The sequence below is a fragment of the Periplaneta americana genome, chromosome 14 (genome assembly GCF_040183065.1).
Source record: "Periplaneta americana isolate PAMFEO1 chromosome 14, P.americana_PAMFEO1_priV1, whole genome shotgun sequence".
NCBI lineage: Eukaryota > Metazoa > Arthropoda > Insecta > Blattodea > Blattidae > Periplaneta > Periplaneta americana.
Window position 1 is genome coordinate 156,759,700 of NC_091130.1, and position 19,683 is coordinate 156,779,382.

The following is a 19,683-nucleotide window of genomic DNA, read 5'->3' on the forward strand; positions in this document are numbered from 1 at the left end:
TGTTGTTGTAATTTTGCCCACATTAAGCGTTTTTTGCACATAACAGGGGTTAGCAGTTGCTTCTTAATAGGCTTACGAGCCCTTCGTCCAGCTTCCAAAAGCCTACGCCGCACTGTTGTGACGTGAATATTCGTTCCAGTGGTAGCCATTAACTCGCGGGTTAAGTCGACAACAGTTAGTCTAGGATTTAATTTACTTTTCCTGACAATTAAATGATCATCTGCAGGTGAAGTCTTCCTTTTCCGGCCACAGTTTCCTTTTTTCTGGGGTGTGATGGATCCAGTCTCCCTGTATCGTTTTATGATCCAATTAACAGTAGCCAAACCGATGTGACATTCTGCAGCAATTTGCCTCTGTGTCATAGAAGAATGCTCTGCTAATGTTATAATTTTAGACCGTTTTCGTGGAGTTGTATCCATTTGTGAAGACGACAGAATGTACACAGGATTGCAGTATTAAGTCTTCAACACAACTGAAATGCTTATAAATACAAAACGACAGGCAAAATGTCACGTATTATAAAAAAAATAATGACAGACCTTCAACAATGGAATTACACGTACTACAGATGTCAATTAAAGTGGTATGAGCAGCTGTGAGGCCAACAATGACAGAAAATGTAAAAATATGTTGTGTTCGGATTAATTTGCACGCTACTGTATATGCCCTCGTTTTAAACAAAGGAAGCATCTTATTTGCAGCCTGTAATTTTCTCAGTCTTATCTCGATTTCACATTCTTGTGCCTAGTGGTCTTGATTCTTGCAGAATGCCTCAAAAGTCTGTCTGTTCCTCTGTTTAGAGCATATTCATCAATGTCGACTCATGACAATCACCTCATATCCTTTTTGTATTGACAGTACCCTCCACTTCTTCATCCAGGAATTCTGATCTCGTGACATCTTCTGGTGCGCTCTCTTTGCATGAACATGTCTCAGCACACAAGAGTTTTGAAGTTGTCACTTGTCTACTTATATTCTCTCCTAAAACCTAAAGTGCTTGAATACGGTGATGACATTCCAGGTATGGGGGATTCAGTACATACGGATTATCTGTCTGGAATGACTTCAAGTTGCCCAAATAGTCCAAGTGGGATTGGGTAGTACGATTTTTGTAGCCATATCTTGCTGCGAGTATCCCCTTGTTCATGTGTCTGGTAATTGCTGTACCACCAACTGTTTAGGTTTCTCCTCTAAATATCCACTTAAGAACACGTGTTTATTAATCACGGACACTGATGAGTTTAATTGTTATAGAAGTTTCAAACTGTCCCCAAAACCTAGACCAGGTTTCTATTTCACCATTGAATAAGAATTATAAGGAAAGATAGTATGAAACTAGTTAAAAAGGGATGAAAAAGTAGAGTAATGAAAACGCAATATAGTAAAATAAATGGATTAATGTTACTAGATAATAATGAAATATAGAACTGGAAAATAGATATTACTTAGGAGAGAAATACAAGATGATATAATGAATAGAGATGGGGGAGTGATGATCATATATATATATATATATATATATATATATATATGGGAAATGCCTGTTATTATTTGGTTGAGAAGCTTTTATCGTCCAGTCTGCTGTCAAAAAATCTGAAAGTTAGAATTTATAAAACAGTTATATTACCGGTTGTTCTGTATGGTTGTGAAACTTGGACTCTCACTTTGAGAGAGGAACAGAGGTTAAGGGTGTTTGAGAATAAGGTGCTTAGGAAAATATTTGGGGCTAAGAGGGATGAAGTTACAGGAGAATGGAGAAAGTTACACAACACAGAACTGCACGCATTGTATTCTTCACCTGACATAATTAGGAATATTAAATCCAGACGTTTGAGATGGGCAGGGCATGTAGCACGAATGGGCGAATCCAGAAATGCATATAGAGTGTTAGTTGGGAGGCCGGAGGGAAAAAGACCTTTAGGGAGGCCGAGACGTAGATGGGAAGATAATATTAAAATGGATTTGAGGGAGGTGGGATATGATGATTGAGAATGGATTAATCTTGCTCAGGATAGGGACGAATGGCGGGCTTACGTGAGGGCGGCAATGAACCTTCGGGTTCCTTAAAAGCCAGTAAGTAAGTAAGTAAGACAGAGAGAAATAGCGAGTTTATGATATAAATCAGTGACTAGGTATAAAAGCTATATGTCAGAGGAGGCATAAATGTGACATTAGGGTAATAAGAGGGAATGAAATAGCAGTTGCGAAATTTAGGTGTAATAGGGCATTCCGGAAGAAAGTGTGTATGTAATAAATGTAATTGTGGCACTGTATGCGAAATTGTGAGGTCCACATTACGTGAATGAAATGTACAATATCACCACAGTCTAGTATATACAGTCACGAAGCTCAATACGTAGTAAATATGCAAACATTAGATAGTTGCTCACCACTAGGATCGCTAATATCGCCTCATTACAGGCAATGCAAAATAGTACCGTCACAGTCTATTGTTTCTAGCACCCTCAAAACTCAAGCTTCGTGACTGTATATAGTAGACTGTGATATCACCATTGAATGGGTCTAGTTTGACAGTAGATAACTTCATCTCTTGTATGATTTTCAAAGATCTAAACAACTGCTGTAAATCTGCAAAGTGACATGTATCGGCTATTTCATGATTTTCTTTTTTGTTGACATCACTAGGTTTGAGATATCTTTAAGGAAATGGGTTTAATGAAGAAAATCCTATATCACAAAAAAAGTAATGACTTTCGCCTTTTTGCCCGTCCACCAGAGAATTAAGTTTTGTATGCATTCACAATAATACTGCATGTCGTCACTTGTGGTGTAATCATTGAATTAATTTATTACAGATGCCAAATACATTACAAGGGATTGTTATGTGATACAGTTACATTTTAGTTCCTCAAGTTGCTCTGTAATATCTGCCGTTTTATGTTTAATTTTCGTAAATCATTATTGGATATAACATTTTCGTTGTGTTGATGACTGTTCCACTCCTGCAATTACTTTGACAAACTTAAGACTAGTGCTATAGCTTTGGCACAGGTAAATGAGCAATATATTTAAATTTAAAGTTTAACTTTTATATATTTCTTTCTTAGCAGTTTATTTTTTTCAAGGTTAATATCTTGGTTTTTTTACAGTTACAACTAAATTTCTCCAAACTCTGTAATGTCGGTGACTCTCGATTTGCCCGATATTAACGGGCTCTCTGTGCTTGGGTTAGGAATCGACATTGCACTCCCTGAGGATGCTCAACTGCCCATTCCTAGCGACACTGAGACCTTTGCAGCTACAGAGGAAAAGGTCATTGAATGGGTCTACTGGCAAAATGCAGGATTGCTTGACCGAGCCACGACTCATCTGTACCTCAATGGGGTCGTGGCGATCCTCCGGTATGGTCTTGTGAGGCAGACAGGTGCCGTGTGGGACGGTGATGTCCGCAGTGTCGCAGGGCTCCAAGGCCTCTCTGCTGCAGCAAAGAAATGGGCATCTGAAGCAATCAACAGCGCTTCAGTCCAGAAGGCATTGACAATCATTATCGCCACAAAGATCAACTGGTGGTTGATGAATGACCATACAGGTGCATCTGCTGGTACTGACCCCTGCAGGGGATATGTCAAGAATGTTCTCACTGCCTTCTATCCAGGGGCTGTGACAAATGATATAGGCCCAATTGTATAAAACTCCCTGACTAAAGATCAACTTTGATCGAAGATCGAAAAGTGAACCGAGTTCAGACACTTCTTCTATTGTATAAAACTTTTCTGCGATCAAATTACCTTGGTTCAAATGCAATCTAAGTTCACGTGAAAAGGATTTGGCAACATCGCATAAACAGGTGAAATACGTGATGCACGGACAGGTTTGTTCAGTGTTGTCAATCTAGCGACTTCAACTCTTTTTCAACAACAATTTCTTTTAACTTTTATATTGCTTAAATAGGGATTTAGTGACCTTTTTAACACTCCATAGTGACAAAATTTAATCTTTCTTTGTTGATAATGAGAAATCTAGCGACTTTACAACTACTTCTTGGCGACTTTCCGTACACTCTGTTGGAGACACTGGTTTTTTGTGCATTGTAAATAATGGCGGGCAATAATAAGAAGGTTGACTGTTCTCCGAGTTGTTATCATGTTATGGTGTTTGATACTGCTAAACATAATAAAGCTTCATAAAACGACAATTTTCGTTTAGTAATACAGTTAATTGAAAATTTATTAATGTACCTATCATATCCATTAATAATTAATGGTTGTTATAAACATAATATAATTATAGGTTATGTTATTTGATATGGCTGAACACGATAGAGCCTTATAAAATATAAGATTGTTTGTGTATTAAGGCAAGAAATTGAAAGAAATATATATAAATGTACCTATCATATCTATTAATATTAATAATCATGGATATTTTATTTGCACAATCTGTCACTATATTTCAAACAGAAAAGAAATAACTGAACTTGGATCATCTAACTTAATCGGAGAAATTTCTTCAGTCAAAGTTGACTTTAGTTTGAGACAAATTAACCTCAGATTAGACTTTATACAACACAAAATTCCAAGTTCAGCTGAAACAAGGATCAATTTAACCTCTGATCTAAGATTAAATGGTTTATACAATCGGGCCATAGTGTCCATAGCTGACAAACTTGGACGCTACACCAGCACCAGATACATCTTATCAGTTGCTGGGGTGACAGGAATTACTGAGACCACCATCCCGGCTTACCTGCAGAATGATGGCTGCTGTTTTGTGCTGGAGCCAGACTAGAAAAAGAGATTTGAGTCGCTACCTGCTGGTACAGGGCGAATCCGCATTGCCTGGATGGCACTAAGGAGGTTGTATCGGTCTCCGCGTGTTAAGGTGTGCCCTGGCTTGAGGGATTTTCTGGTCATCCCGCCGCTATATGGTGCAATCATGGCAGACAGGGCACGTTACCACATGGAAGCTGAGTATCTCACAGGATCACCACGGGCAGACTACAGAGATGCCTATATGGACGCATATTTGGGCTGTCTGGGAACCTACTTATGTGTGCTGCATCCAAGAATGCCCCAGGTGAGGTCACCCCGCCTCACGCGGAGTCGGCTCGAAGACTACTTGGACTTCTCACCAGAGTGGGAGATGTATCTCAGGACACGGAAGGACAAGCAAGAGGCTAAGATAAACGAATTAAGAATGCAGTGTGCATCTGACGAGGCAGTGGTTGAACTGGGTGCTGCCATTGAAGCCGTAGTTGCTCTCCAGCAAGATCAGGAAATGTAGGCGACCCCAGTCAAGATGACAACAGTGGGTTGGGAACTAGCCCAATGCTTATTGAACTCACTGCTGAAGGAGATTGCAAGAATAATGAATGTTTTTTGATCAATCATGCAGAGAAAAGAAACTAAATAAAACAGGATTGATAGCAATGTAATCATACATTATTTAGATTCCTGAGAGTGTGAATATAATTATACAGGGCTTTCATTTCAAAACTTTCCAGTCTAAATTACTAATTATTTAAATTGAATTCAATTTAAACAAACACGTCAATTTAGATATTGAGGGGAAAATCTGAAACCAGGCTAAATTGCATATTAGGTTTCACCCCCATCCCCAGCCACCCCCACTTTGAAATTTCAAATGGCACCCCTATATTTTTATATTTTTATTTCTTTGTTTATATTGGCAGAGTTAAGGCCATAGGGCCTTCTCTTACACTCTACCAGGTCACGAAGTATACAAGTAGTTAAAATTTAACAAAAAGTTAAAGAACAGAATACTAACATATTACAAAATGATGATGATGGTAATAATAATAATAATAATAATAGCATAATAAAATCGACACTAAACAGCATGAAAATAATAGCATAATAGAAAAAAGAAAGTAAAATACATTGGAATATAGTGAAAGTAACTCATTTAGTACAAATGGCTAATATGGAAAACGTAAAGAAGAATATAACAAAATGGAATGTAATAAAATAATAATAAAAAAGAAAAGAAATACAAATATTAAATAAAATTCACAATAAAAAGGCTATGATAATAAATTCATCGGCTGATAAAGAGAACAAAAAGGGGAAAGAAATATATAGCCTATAGGCTATTATTACAAAACTATCGCAGAGAAAAGGGCTTATAACTGATTATTTAAATTGGATTCAATTTAAACAAAAAACACTCAATTTAGATATTGAGGGGAAAGTCTGAAACCAGGTTTCTTTTTATACTTAAATATGAAAGAACATTCAATTCTTTATACACCCTCATTCATTTGTTTTCAGATGTTTTGTTTTCTATCGTCGCCTGACAACCAGTATTTTTGTTATTATCATTTGATTGCAGCATGAAAAGACAGCTTATTTTGTGTAATTTCTCAAATTTAATCAATAAAGATGATTCATGTTTTCTCTTGAAGGGTATACACCATTTTAAAATAATATAATACACAAACACAACTATTACATGAAATACTCGATAAGTTTTTGTAGCTTTATTCTCTTCAGCTCTAATCAACAATAACAATAATTCAAGTTGCCAGGCGACGATAGAAACAAAAGATGCAAAAACAATGAATGAAATGTATATACAATTGAATTCAGACTTCCCCCTCAATATCTAAATTGACGTGTTTTTTGTTTAAATTGAATTCAATTTAAATAATTAGTATTTAGACTTGGAAGTTTCGAAATGAAAGCCCTGTATAAAATATTTCAATAGTGCAATAAATGTAAATTTATTAAAGTACATTGGATTCATTATGTAGTTATTAGCATTTTTATAAACTGGGGCTAGACAATTCCCAGGCAGCTGGTTGCCTCAGCAACGAAACAATTGAATTTGATTGTTTAAAATATTCAAATAGACTGCTAAAATTCCATTCTGGTACTGGTGAAGTATAATTTTCTGAACATAACCACTAAATGCAAAGGAAGCTGTATTAATAACCTCCAGAATGGAACGAGATTCAACCAGGTTGCATTCTAAAGGAAAGTGAGTCAATTTTTAAATTATTTTGTATCTGACTACTAAAAATGTTGTGGTCAATTCGTCCAGTCCTGCTAAACTTATGAAACCAACGTAATATTAGTAAGAATGACTGGAGACAGACAAAATATGACATTTCATATTCTGTACCATTCCTGCTAGCGGTATCGGAACAAGGATATTCGCAATTGACGATTAATGCAAGAAATATTTTCATATTTAATAATATCTTCGTAAAATTTTCATATTTCATAAAAATCTTCATATTTCGTACAATTTTTTTTCCTCCATTAATATTTCTATAACTCCACTCAAATGGACTTTCCAACTATTATAAGGAAACAATACAGATGTTCTACATGACAAACATTTGAAAAACCCAAACCACTCATTTCATCAACATTCTGGGATACCCAGAGGCATTTGAAATCTACAAATTCCCCCTTGAGAATCTTTGAACTTGCAAGAACAGACTAAGTGGTAACTATTCCAACTTTGCTCATTCTTTCGACTCCAGTGAAAGTCTTTTCAGTGTTGCCATGTCTCTTTGTACTCGTCATGTAAATTAATATTTTAAAGTGGTTTCTATCATCAATTTTGCTGTCTATTTCATTTCTCTTTCTGCAATTTCATAGGTTTTTCATTGCACAAAACAGTATTACCTTACAGGAGGTGTAATCTTCTTCTGCCACAAGGATAGGCTTAGAAATGTTACTTGTGTTGTATTATAACCGGTGTTGAGTACAACTAATGTAAGAATTTGTTTTGATATTTTTAGTGAAGAAAATTGACTTTACTTAATTAATTATAAATTACAATATCTGAATGTTTATGCATGTCAAATGTTAGGTTACAATACTAATTGACAAACACATTTAAGTGATTGACAATAAGATAAAAACATACCAGAGCAATAGTTACATTGATGGCTGGTTTCACCAAGCTTCTTTAAATCAGCACAAACGACTTGTCAACAAATGGATCGTTTAATTTTAACGGAATCTTTAAAAGTTGACTATTTCACCAAGCCTCGTATCTTTAAAATTAACAGGCGTTTACTAATGAGGGGATTTTGTACTTGTATCTTGCATGTTTTGTTTTTCATACGACCATGGCTTTGAAATCGCGAATTTCATTGGTTACATATGATCATGGCTGACTTTGTTTGGCATGAAGAAACAATCATAGGCAAACGGGTAAGAGGCAGTAATTTTAAGAACATCTTCCTAAATACAGTATGTTGTCATACCGCAATTAAAAAAAAAAGACAGCTGCTTCCAAATGTAAATAATAGGAATGTAGAGCAGTTAAATTGTAGCTTCTAAAGGAAATCTGAGAAAATTTAGCGGACTACAAGGTCGACAGCTGAAAAATTGATGCCACAATTAATTATATACAAAGCATTCTAAGCAGTTATATTAGGCCTAAATTTAGGACGGGAAATCGCCTCTTCCATAAATTGCATACTACTTTTCCACTGTATTTCATGCAGATTTATTAGTACCCTGTAACAATTTTGCCATACTTGTGTGGCAGGATTCAGGAGAGGTGTCATTAAATTGGATTTTAAGGGGTATCCATTGTCTCCTAAAAGAAAATCTCTTTGCACCCTTTTCATTTAAAAGGCATCCTCCTTTGGAATGTTGTGCTATCCGTGTAGACCGTAACATTATCTTAAACCGAGAAGAATCTGTTGGAGAGGCGTTAAGTGGGTGATTCCTATCTGTCGTATTCTAACCTATTACAATTTCAATAAACTAGCGCTGAGGTAGAAGTGAAAATCGTTGAATTTATAAGGGATTTTTTTGTGGTAATGCAGTTGATCGTATATGCAAGGCATAACAAAAACCTAAACTAATCAAACGTAACCTGTCACAGATTCGTATGTGCAAGGTGTATAAGCAGAGTACGAAGGAAACTACCTCAGCGCTAGTTTAGCCACAATTTTTCTATGCGGAGCGTTACATAGGCCTCTGAAATTGTTTGAATATTGAAGGTAAAATAGGATCTTCTATTGCAGAATCTTTTGGCTATATTACTGCCAGGATATACGATTGGAACATGTACACAATCTATGTTGTCTATGACAACATAAAATTTAGCTATAAGCTTATTAGGCCTATAGAAATAATGACTATTGTAATGTTGGTAGTACGTCTGATAATTTATTCACATATCTAGACAATACAGCTTTTGATACCCGTTCATATCATCAATTACTATTTCAAAACTTCCCGCAACATTATTTTAAAACGAGAAATCTTGTCGTATTCTAACCTATACAATATACCGGTATTCAGTTTCTTCTAGAATCATTCTTACTACTTATTTCCTTAATGTGTAGCTTTCGTGGAATTCTTTATCACTTAAATCTTCAAAATGATTATTCCGAGTGTTATTACAACATATAAGTTCGTCGTTATGTTGAAGTTCTAAATAAAGAACTTCATCATCGAATAATTACGTCCGCCATGTTGTTGACTTCTTAACGCATCGTTACTGTTTTAACGCGACGAATAGGTCCTAATAAATTAACGATGAATTTAAAGATGCGTTAGCAATAATGATACTTGGTGAAACACAAAAACTGACTAACGTGTCATTAAATTATTTAACGAGACGTTATAATGATAACGAAGGTTGGTGAAACCGGCCATGATTGTTATAATACACTTGAATACTAATTTAAATAGAAATCATGGTTATAAGTTAAAAATAATAAAATGTTCATAATATAATTTACAATTGTACATGATGTAAACTTAAATTGACGGAATAAATTATCGCATCGATGTGTATAGTAACCTTAAATAATTTTTAGATACAATTTGTGTTACGTAAAAACATTAAAATATGTAGTAATTGTAATTATTATGTTGCCTATTTTATTACAGCAGTTGATAATACAGTTTAAGTTATCTATTGAAAACGTAATTTGCAATAATTTTGTTTCATATTACAAATTGAGTTTTTAACCTTAAAACTTTCTTAGTTGGAACCACAGTCTAAGACATACAGTCACGCAACTCATACGTATAAAATATGCCAACATTTGACAGCTGGCGCGACAGTAGCCCTCTAGCGGCAGGCAAGTTAAAAGTGTGCACACGACATATGATAACATATCAGAAAACTGGTTTTGCGTAATTTGTTTTATATTTTTATGCTATACATTAAGTGTATATGATTCTTATTAATTTTAATTTAGAATCCTAGAAGAATTTCACACGCAGTTAATCTACAAGTTTCAGAAGCTGAGAATAAACGTAATTCTTTCTGCTCCTTACAACTGAATCATGGAACTGTTCACGTATCATGGTTTGAAATAATATAATTGTTCGTACGTGGATGGTTAATTAAATTCATTCCTGAATATATTTATGAATCATTAGAACTCTATATTTCCTGTGAGAAGAGTCAAAATTAGTAGCTTCAGAATTGTAGGTTACATTGCGTGGTGAACTCCTCTCCCTATTTCCTGAGAAATTAACTATTTTCCATACCGCAAATTGGGGTAAACTCGGCCGCTGAGGTAAACTTGAAAATAAAAAAGAGGAAGATTTAAACCTTAATATGACAGACATTGATTTATGAAGTTTATTATTTTTCATTTCTTAAGAACCGGTATTTCCTTTATTATTTTGAGTGACAAATAGTGCTGATGTTATGGTTTAAATGTTTATGGCAAGTTTACCGCATTTTACATTACATTTCCAGTTTTCACACATAATGCCTAATTTTAACTTATCCTACCTATATAATACGTAATTCACATGCCCTTACTTTTAATATGACGTAGGTGAAAACAAATAAATGAACACACAATTTTGTTGAAAAAATTGTGACTTCAATTAACTCAGAAAATGTAGGCCTAATTTTATTTTCAGAGCAGAAGTGGTGTAAGTCAAAATGGGTAATGAGGGTTAAAGTAAACATTCTTTAAAATACAGCGCAAAGTAGCAGTTAATATTGAATTTATTTAAACTATTAGTAGTCGGTGAATAGCACGAAGGATATATTAATTGCTACTTTGCGCTGTATTTTACAGAATATTTACTTTAAATCTCATTACCTAATTTTGACTTACACCACTTCTGCTCTGAACAGCTCAAATAATCACTGGGAATGTAAAATCAACACCAATAGCAGTCATACAAATTATTACAGAAAAGATTGCTTTTTATATTAAATTTAAAAAGGCTCTTGAGAACTTAATACGTCTGCCACATGAATCTACACCAACACATCAGAAATCTATCGACACAGTCTGGATTTATTCAAGAAGTGAATATTTTACAAAAGGATTACAATACTCCATGAATTCTTGAAAAATTAACACCATGATCCCTACTTGAATGCAATATAACGTTCAACTTTTGAAAAATATATAGAAAAAAAAACACGAATACAAAAAGTATGGAATTACTTGCATTAAAAACTGTAGATACATTATCCAAAATCGGAATGGTTACACATTTACACATATGATTTCTACAAAAAAAATAATATACTGTAACAGGTATTTACTTTGTTTTTATTTAAACTCTCCTTCCTGACATACAAATAGGTAACTGATAAGTAATAATAATGTTTTATAGAACACAATACGTAGGCTACCTACAACGTGGATTATTGGTTATTCCTGAGTTATGTTTTTCTCATGGTCTTTAGGGAATCTGAAGAACGACAAATTCGGAGATTTAAACTTGTTGTTACTGCAATTTTCGTCATTGCACACATTGCCTTTATTCCGATGCATGATTAAAACGTTATTATAACATCTCGCATCCCTTTAAAGCACGTGCTGGCTGAACGAGACTATGGCCAGTGCCTTGCCTGCCGCTTGGGCGCTAGTGTCGCGAATGTTGGCAGAAAAAGTGTTGAAGTTTCGTGACTGTATGTCTTAGACTGTGGTTGGAACATTGAAAGTGTTATAATTTTAAAGAGGTTGTGTGCCTTATGGCAGACATGTCTCGTTTCGACACCAGTGTGGTGTCATCTTCCGTGTTTTTCAAACTACTGCTGCTCTAGCTGATCTTGATTTCCGGTGTTTATCATTGTAGGGTGGGGGTGTTGTGTGTCATGTATTGTAATACTGAATAATATATGGATATTGAATTGTAATTGTGTATTAAATATATGATGTGGGTGTGTTATTGTATGCTTGTATAACAGCATATACTTAATACACAATTACAATTCAATACCCATATATTATTCGATATCACAATACATGACACACAAACAACTACCCTCCATCATAAGAGCAACACACTCTACCCAGCGAATAGGGATTATAAAGAATGGACACTTCGCGTCGGTACCTTTGATGTAGCCGGACTGATTTCAATGACCTTCAAGCCAGCTAGAGCGTGAGATTCTGCTTTCTCCCTAGAGTTGGCGCTGACATCACACCAGCTAGCAGTCGACACAGCGGAAATATAACACATATAATTAATACATCTAGGTACATTATGTACTCAAATAAAATAAATTGGATCCATAAAATAATAAATCCGTCATTAACTGTAATGTCTAGACTCTAGAGTTCCTTTATAATGAGAGTTGAGACGTTGACCCCAACAACAATTAAAATATGTAATGATTTGATAGCACTGAAAATGGAAAAACAAAACTCTTATGAGAAGTAAAACTATATACCTATATTATATTATATACAAATATTAAACGAATTCGATACTTAATTTTATAATGTATTATATTATTTTATAATATAATTTATTATACCTGAAATATAAAATATTATTATTACAACTAGTTTGCCACTGAGAAATAAGGAAAAGCTGTTAACTTGAATTTATTTGAAGCAAAGCGTTACTGCATTATGTAATAAGGTAGGCCATGTTTGGAGCCTGTGTCTTAATTCTATTCTCATTTATTATCTTAGTGTATGCTCGATTACACTAACCTCTAGTGCTTGAAAGTGGAACTAAACGCTGCGCACGAGAGAAACAAAAGACAGGAAAATTCGCTCAGTGTCCATTCTTTATAATCCCTATTCGCTGCTCCACCCCTACAACTGACGAACACTGGAATTCAAGATCATCTGGAGCAGCAGTAGTTCGAAAGACATTGAAGATGACACCACACCGGTGTCGAAATGGGACCTATCTGTCGAGGCATATCAGTTAATTATTTCGTTTTGGATCATAATGCAAAATAAACTCGAAATCTGTTTTTACGAGTTTAATAGTGCCAGATTAAATTATAAAGGGGCGCTTGCGTTCACAGTGACTTGCAGTCAGCAGTAATATCAATTAATGATAAATATAACACTAACATTATAGCTTCAGAAATAAGAACTTTAATAATGAAAAGTGTCGTCCATATTTGTATAACTTGGGTCAGAGGGCATACTGGGATAATTGGAAATGAGAGAGCCGATGAATTGGCAAAGATGGCAGCCAACTGTGATGTGCCACTGTCGTACAATTTATGTCCGATATCATATATAAAAAAAGTAGCCAAAGAACATTATATGCAAGAATGGAATGAAAGATGGGTCAATAGTGATAAGGGAATTCTTACAAAAGAGCTGTATTTTCCAACGGTCTATGATCGTAATAAATGTAAAGTAATAACGCCAAATTTCGTACTGACACAGTTTTTCACTGGGCGTGGAAAATTCGGGGAATACTTTAATAGATTCCATATTAAAGACGATGCAACTTGCATTTGTGGGGAGGAATCTCAAGATGTCAAACATGTATTATATGATTGTCCAGTCTTTTCCCGTGAAAGATACGAGCTTGAGTTGTTACTGAACACTTTAAATTATACGCTTACCAAACCGTTAACCAATATACTTACCAACTCTAAATCATATAAGTATTTTATGTCCTTCTTGAAACTGTAAAATGTTAAATTATTCCGGGGAAAAAAATCGTATTAGTTCTAATCAACTATAATGAAACTGTAAGTCTTGAATTTCGCATACTATAATATTGTACTATTGGTTTTAATTTTTATTTTAATTAGGCATTTGATTTCTAATTTTGAGCCATTTCTTGTAATACCTGATTATTGCCAATTGTTGTTACTAAATGTATTTAATTCGAAAATTTTAAGCCATCTCTTGGTATAGCTATTTATTGCTTCTAAAATAACATGTTTAATAGCTATTATATATATATATATATATATATATATATATATATATATATATATATATATATATATATATATATATATATTAGAGTTGGGCAACACGATTCTTTTTCAGAAGTCGATTCCAACGATTCAATCACACATTAAGAATCGATTCTAACGATTCTTCTCAGTCTGCGATTCCAACTATTCTTTTGAATCGTCGCAAGACACTTTCCTTTGCAAATCACGCGTAGAACAAAAACGTTCTACATCTCTCTCATAGATGGCATAAAAGGCGAGACATTGGATTGTCTCTTTCTCATTGGCTGGAACCATTCAGTATGAACTCCATTAGTCTACAAAATTACCCAAGATAATGTCTCTAAATTATAATTTATCAACTGAACCTTATTATGAAGTACATTTTTTGCATTACATCTCTATTTAACTATGCAAATTTCAGGTTTGTGTTCATTATTTTCCATACTTAACAAATGCAGTACATATTTTGATTTCACTCTCGCTCGGGAGCATTCGACACGGTTCGGAAATGTCCGTTGACAGGTTACATCAAACAACGAATAGAATCGTGGGTTACGATACCATGCCGATTCCTTCATATTCTTTTGAATGACGATTCGTTACGATTCTTTTGAACGACGATTCGTTGATACCACGAATCGATTCTTACGATTATTAGTCGTTTGAATGAACGATTCGTTCACGAATCGACCCAACTCTAATATATATATATATATATATATATATTTCTTCCTATAAACATTAGATATAAATATAGAGACATGTCTTGAGACTTTATGAAACGACCCATTCTTTCATTAAGGTGCATTCTTGTACATAATTCATGTGAATTGTAACCTTGACCACAATTTTGTATTATAATTTTATTATTGTTTATTGATTATAAAATATGTATTTTGATACCAACTATAACCCTAATACACCTCAGGGTGAAATAGGGTTTATTAAATTGGATAATAAAAAAAAATTATAAAGGGCTTACGTCACTTGAGGGAATGAATTAGCTGTTAATAGACAGAACAGAAGCTGCCGAGAATTGTGATTGCAGTTCGTCAGATGATCCTCCCTTGATGCATGTTATAAAATTAGTGCTTGATGATCCACTCATGACTTTAATACGAAAACAATAGATGGCATGTTGGTGCAACGTCCTGTGTGCAGAATCTAACAAAACAGAGTTGGACTGATCACGTGGTCACCCATTGCCCTAACATTAATAGGGGAAGGAGGAGACTTCTTAGAGCTGCTCTCTTTCCCTCCCTCCCCCTTCGCCTCGACTATCAAGTGAACTTAGGTCTTTGGATCTGCTGTTGTGTATATACTAGCCCAGAAGCCATTGAGTAGTCAGTATCAGAAGTTCATCACCCACGAGTGCGACGAGTTCTTGGAGCCAATCTTTCTGCTTGGCAAATAGCTCTTTTTACTTTACTGTGGAATTTGGATTTCAAGTGCTCACATCTGTGAGTTAGCATCACCACAGCGAACTTGCTTTTGAAGAAAAGGAGAAGAAACTGGTATAAAACAACAGTACAAGAACAGCTCGTAAAACGGCTTCCTCAAGCTCTTCTTACCCTGTCATCAGAACGGCTGGTTGGCTTTCTTTTAAGGAGTTACCATCTTAGTGAATGAAATTCCAAACCTTAAGAGTTAGGATCCCTCCTGACTCCGGTTGTTCCCAGGTATGCTCATCATATTGATGTCTAGGGACCAGATTTTTATGTAATATCAAGGTGTGAAATATGTACATATTTATGTAAGAAAAATAAGTTGAATATGTACCAAAATATGTAAACTCATGAAAATATTTAATATCAATATCTGCGCTGGTTTGTATTGTTAAGCCTAGATATTTGTAGTTTGGTACACGTTTTAATTTTCTGTTCTTCATAAGGATTTCTACTGTTTCTGGTGTTCTTCCACCGTTTCAGAGTGTCATCATTTCTGTCTTGTCCACATTTATACCAAACTAGCCGTACCCGTGCGCTCCGCTGCACCTGTTAGAAATAAATATAGATTAATTACATAATTAAAATAGGACATTTTATCCAGGGAACATTCGTGTTTGATAGAAGGATAAATCTTTTATTATGTTACTTAATTTAAATTGTATTAAAAAATTAAAATGCGATCATTTTGATCCAGAGACCACTCAAGTGGTCATAAAAATTATTTTAGGAAATACAGGAAACGAATGCACAGAATAGCCTATCAAATTTTCTGTGCATAAGAAGCTATTTTAATCTTACCTGTCCTCGACTCACTCAGAAGCTACTGTAATAACATTATAGCATTATGTCCATCTAGAGAAACTACACTTTCCAATGGTGAATTAATAATTAATTATACAAATCGGTTAATTTAGCTTCTGATATTACTTCATACAAACACAGAAACATTCCCTGTAGGCTATGTTTCATAGTTTTCGATTGTTGTCCAAAACCCCTTATAGACGAAGTCATTTGTTTTTTATTTCATTACACCGCCTTAGATGGCGTTGTTATTGTAATTTTGAAACTCATTTATCTCATTAATTATCAGTCCTATCAAACTTATCGGACATTATGTTTAAAGAAACTTTTGTTATGTAATATTTTTCATGAAAATTAATAATAAGGGAGATATTTCGATTTAATTCAAGCCCCCATACAACCCCCCTTTTAAATAAAGTATTTTGAATGCCATATAGCCTAAATTCTAAGTTACAACGAACTTAATTTATATTCCAATTTTCATATAAATCAGTTCAGCCATTATCGCGTGAAAAGGTAACAAACATCCAGACAGACATACAAACAAAAATTTCAAAAAAGCAATTTTCGGTTTCAGGATGGTTAATTATATATGTTAGGACCAATTATTTTTAGAAAATCGAAAATTACCAGAAAAATTTCGGCTACAGATTTATTATTAGTATAGATTTGTTTTTATTGCACCATTTTACCGTGATGTTTATTGTTTCTTTTAACGTTGTAAGGTCTTTAGACCCTACTGCTATGTCGTCCGCTTATTCGTATGAGATTATTCCCTTCTTGATTTTTACAATACAAAGTAGTTGTATGAGAAAGGTTGCCTTTTGTTCACTCATATTTACAGTGGGTGGTAAGGGGTGAGTACCTCTTTTACTTCCTGGAACTTGTTTCGCCCGAAATATATTCTTTCTCGAGTAGGTAAAAAGGCTTATTTCAAATTGTAAACTTCCCCAGCAGCAGTTTTCTTTTTCCTTTTAAAGAAGTGAAAATGAATAAAACCCCAAAATATGTAGATTTATGTAATACCAAGCCATAATATGTAATGTAAAAATATGTAGTATCAAATTTTAATACATTAATGGTAATTACAAGATTCGCAAAGATTTGTTATTTATATACAGTTATGTTCAAAGGAATATAATATGTAATTACAAAAAAATCCGGTCCTTATTGATGTCTAAGTATTCTTATAATTTGCTTCATCAGTCTCTGTTCCTTTAAAAGAACTGGATAGTTTTTAAGTTACTTAATAACTGATTTAAACCTCTCTCTTGTTGTAAAATTCAATTTTCTCGTTTTGCATTAATGTCTAAATGTTAATATTTGGATAATTTCAGTTTTCTTTCTTCTGGAGTCCCAATATATTTCACCGTTTAGTTTCTTTTACTTCTGTATATTGTATTTCATAAAGTACTTTCCTCCAAAATCGATTTCCAGTTTGTATTTAAATTGTTTTGAATATAGTTTCCTTTAATTGGGAATGATGCTTCTTTCTTTCTCAGAACTTTCAAGTTGTCTGCTTTTTCTAGATCAGTGTTCAGTGTTCTGTAACCTTTTTCTACTCACGGCACACCCTAGATGGGCCTAGACTCAACTGGGCACGCCAAAATGTTAATCCCCTCAAAAACATATGATGTGACTCTAGGACTGCACAAATCTTTTCTGAACGAACTGGCCCTCATAATTAAAGAGTCAGTCAAACTTTTACGGAACCACGTATATGGACTCTAATTCAGTGTATGGAAAAAAATTGATGCACCATTATCATTTTTCTTTTTCCTTCTTAGCTTTCATTGATTCTTTACTTGAAATTTTTTTTCTTCTGTAAACTGCCTTTGTTTGTTTATTTGTTTGCCCTTTTTTCTTACTCTTTTAGCCTCATCTTCTATTTTGTTCTTGTATTGTTTTGTATGCTTTGTCTAATGGCAGCCTCTAATTTGAGGAAGCTCTGATAAATAAAATATAATTACGTAGGCTCTAATGGCATCAAATTTGTTGTTGCTGCTATTATTATTATTATTATTATTATTATTATTATTATTATTATTATTATTATTATTATTATTATAAAACAGAAATCGACTCTTACATTTATTAACAATTTATAAACTTTAATTCACTGTAGAAAATAAACATGTCTATTACTAATATTAAAGTAAATAACTCTACTCAATCTTCAATCTGATATTTCGGCCTGCTCAGCTGCACACAGGTGGCTGATCTGTGGCGGAATCGTTGACAATGCAAGCCTCATTTCTTCATCAATGAATTTGAGTCTCTTTCTCTTTGATGTTTTAATTTCAGTTAATGTCGAGAAGACTAATTCACACATAAGTTATTATGTAGTTGAAAATGGCAATAACATATTAATTGCTATCTCGGAGATAGCCTGGTATTCACTCTTTATTGACAACCAAAATGTTTCCAAAAGCACTTCGAGAAGTTTTAATTTCAATGTTCTGTCTGCTTTTAAATCTGCTAGTTCCTCTTTATGGAGGCACACCGGTTGCGGAACACTGTTCTAGGTGATATTTTTTTTTAAACGTCTCTTTGGTTTCTTCCTGCTTTTTGATGTTTGTTATAATATAATTATTATATTTAAGATGTTTCGCATTTTTTTTTATTTGCAGTCATTTCTAATCTTGCATATCGTAACAGTCTCATTTCTGTTTCTTGTGATATGATATGATTTATTGTCTTTAAGCAATACATCAGAGTGATGATGGCCCTTCACATTTCTGTATACAGAGACTCATCATCACTAATTACAGAATTCTTTACTATCCAGTTCTTAAAATTACATTCCTGCCCCTAACTTGAACCCGTTATACATGTTCATACAATATTATCCTCAACACCACATCCTATATCACCCTACCACAGTGATACACCACACAGCAACATCTTCCCACCCTATCTGATCTGATGGCCACCCTCCAAATTCGTCTAATGTCTGACTAATTCTGTGGTGTTCGGGTAAAGGGCGATAAGTCATTTCTTTTATGCAGATGGAATTTTGTTCCACAGATGAACACACAAGTTAAATTATACAAATGGGTGTGCAAAAATCAAAGAATTCTAGCAGTTGTTGTGCTTTATTTGTGTAGAAAATTATTTGCAATAATGGTTCGAAGTTTAATTTTCATTTATCTTCAAACTTATTTTTATGACTTCTCTCCCTTTACCCAAACAACACAGAATTATTCCCCCTTTACATCAAAGTATATCACTATTATTGTATACTGAAGAACATTTTCCCCACATAGGGTTTTACATGACTGATGTCCCACACTATTGACTTAAGGGGAGAGGATGGTATTTTTTGGTG

The 19,683-nt window shown here is 34.2% G+C and overlaps 1 protein-coding gene across 2 annotated transcripts in view; it reads left to right on the top strand.

Moving 5' to 3' along the window:
- The window catches only part of LOC138713917 (ornithine decarboxylase-like), a 73,006-nt gene that overhangs the window by 9,063 nt on the left and 44,260 nt on the right, over positions 1 to 19,683 (top strand). Inside the window, exon 1 of one of the 2 annotated variants that reach the window (XM_069846455.1) lies at positions 15,468 to 15,785. The exons of the other annotated variant lie outside the window; for it this stretch is intronic. The gene's annotated coding sequence lies outside the window, so the exon portion shown is untranslated. Of the gene's footprint in view, positions 1 to 15,467; positions 15,786 to 19,683 lie in introns of those variants that run through there. 2 annotated transcript variants of the gene reach the window in all.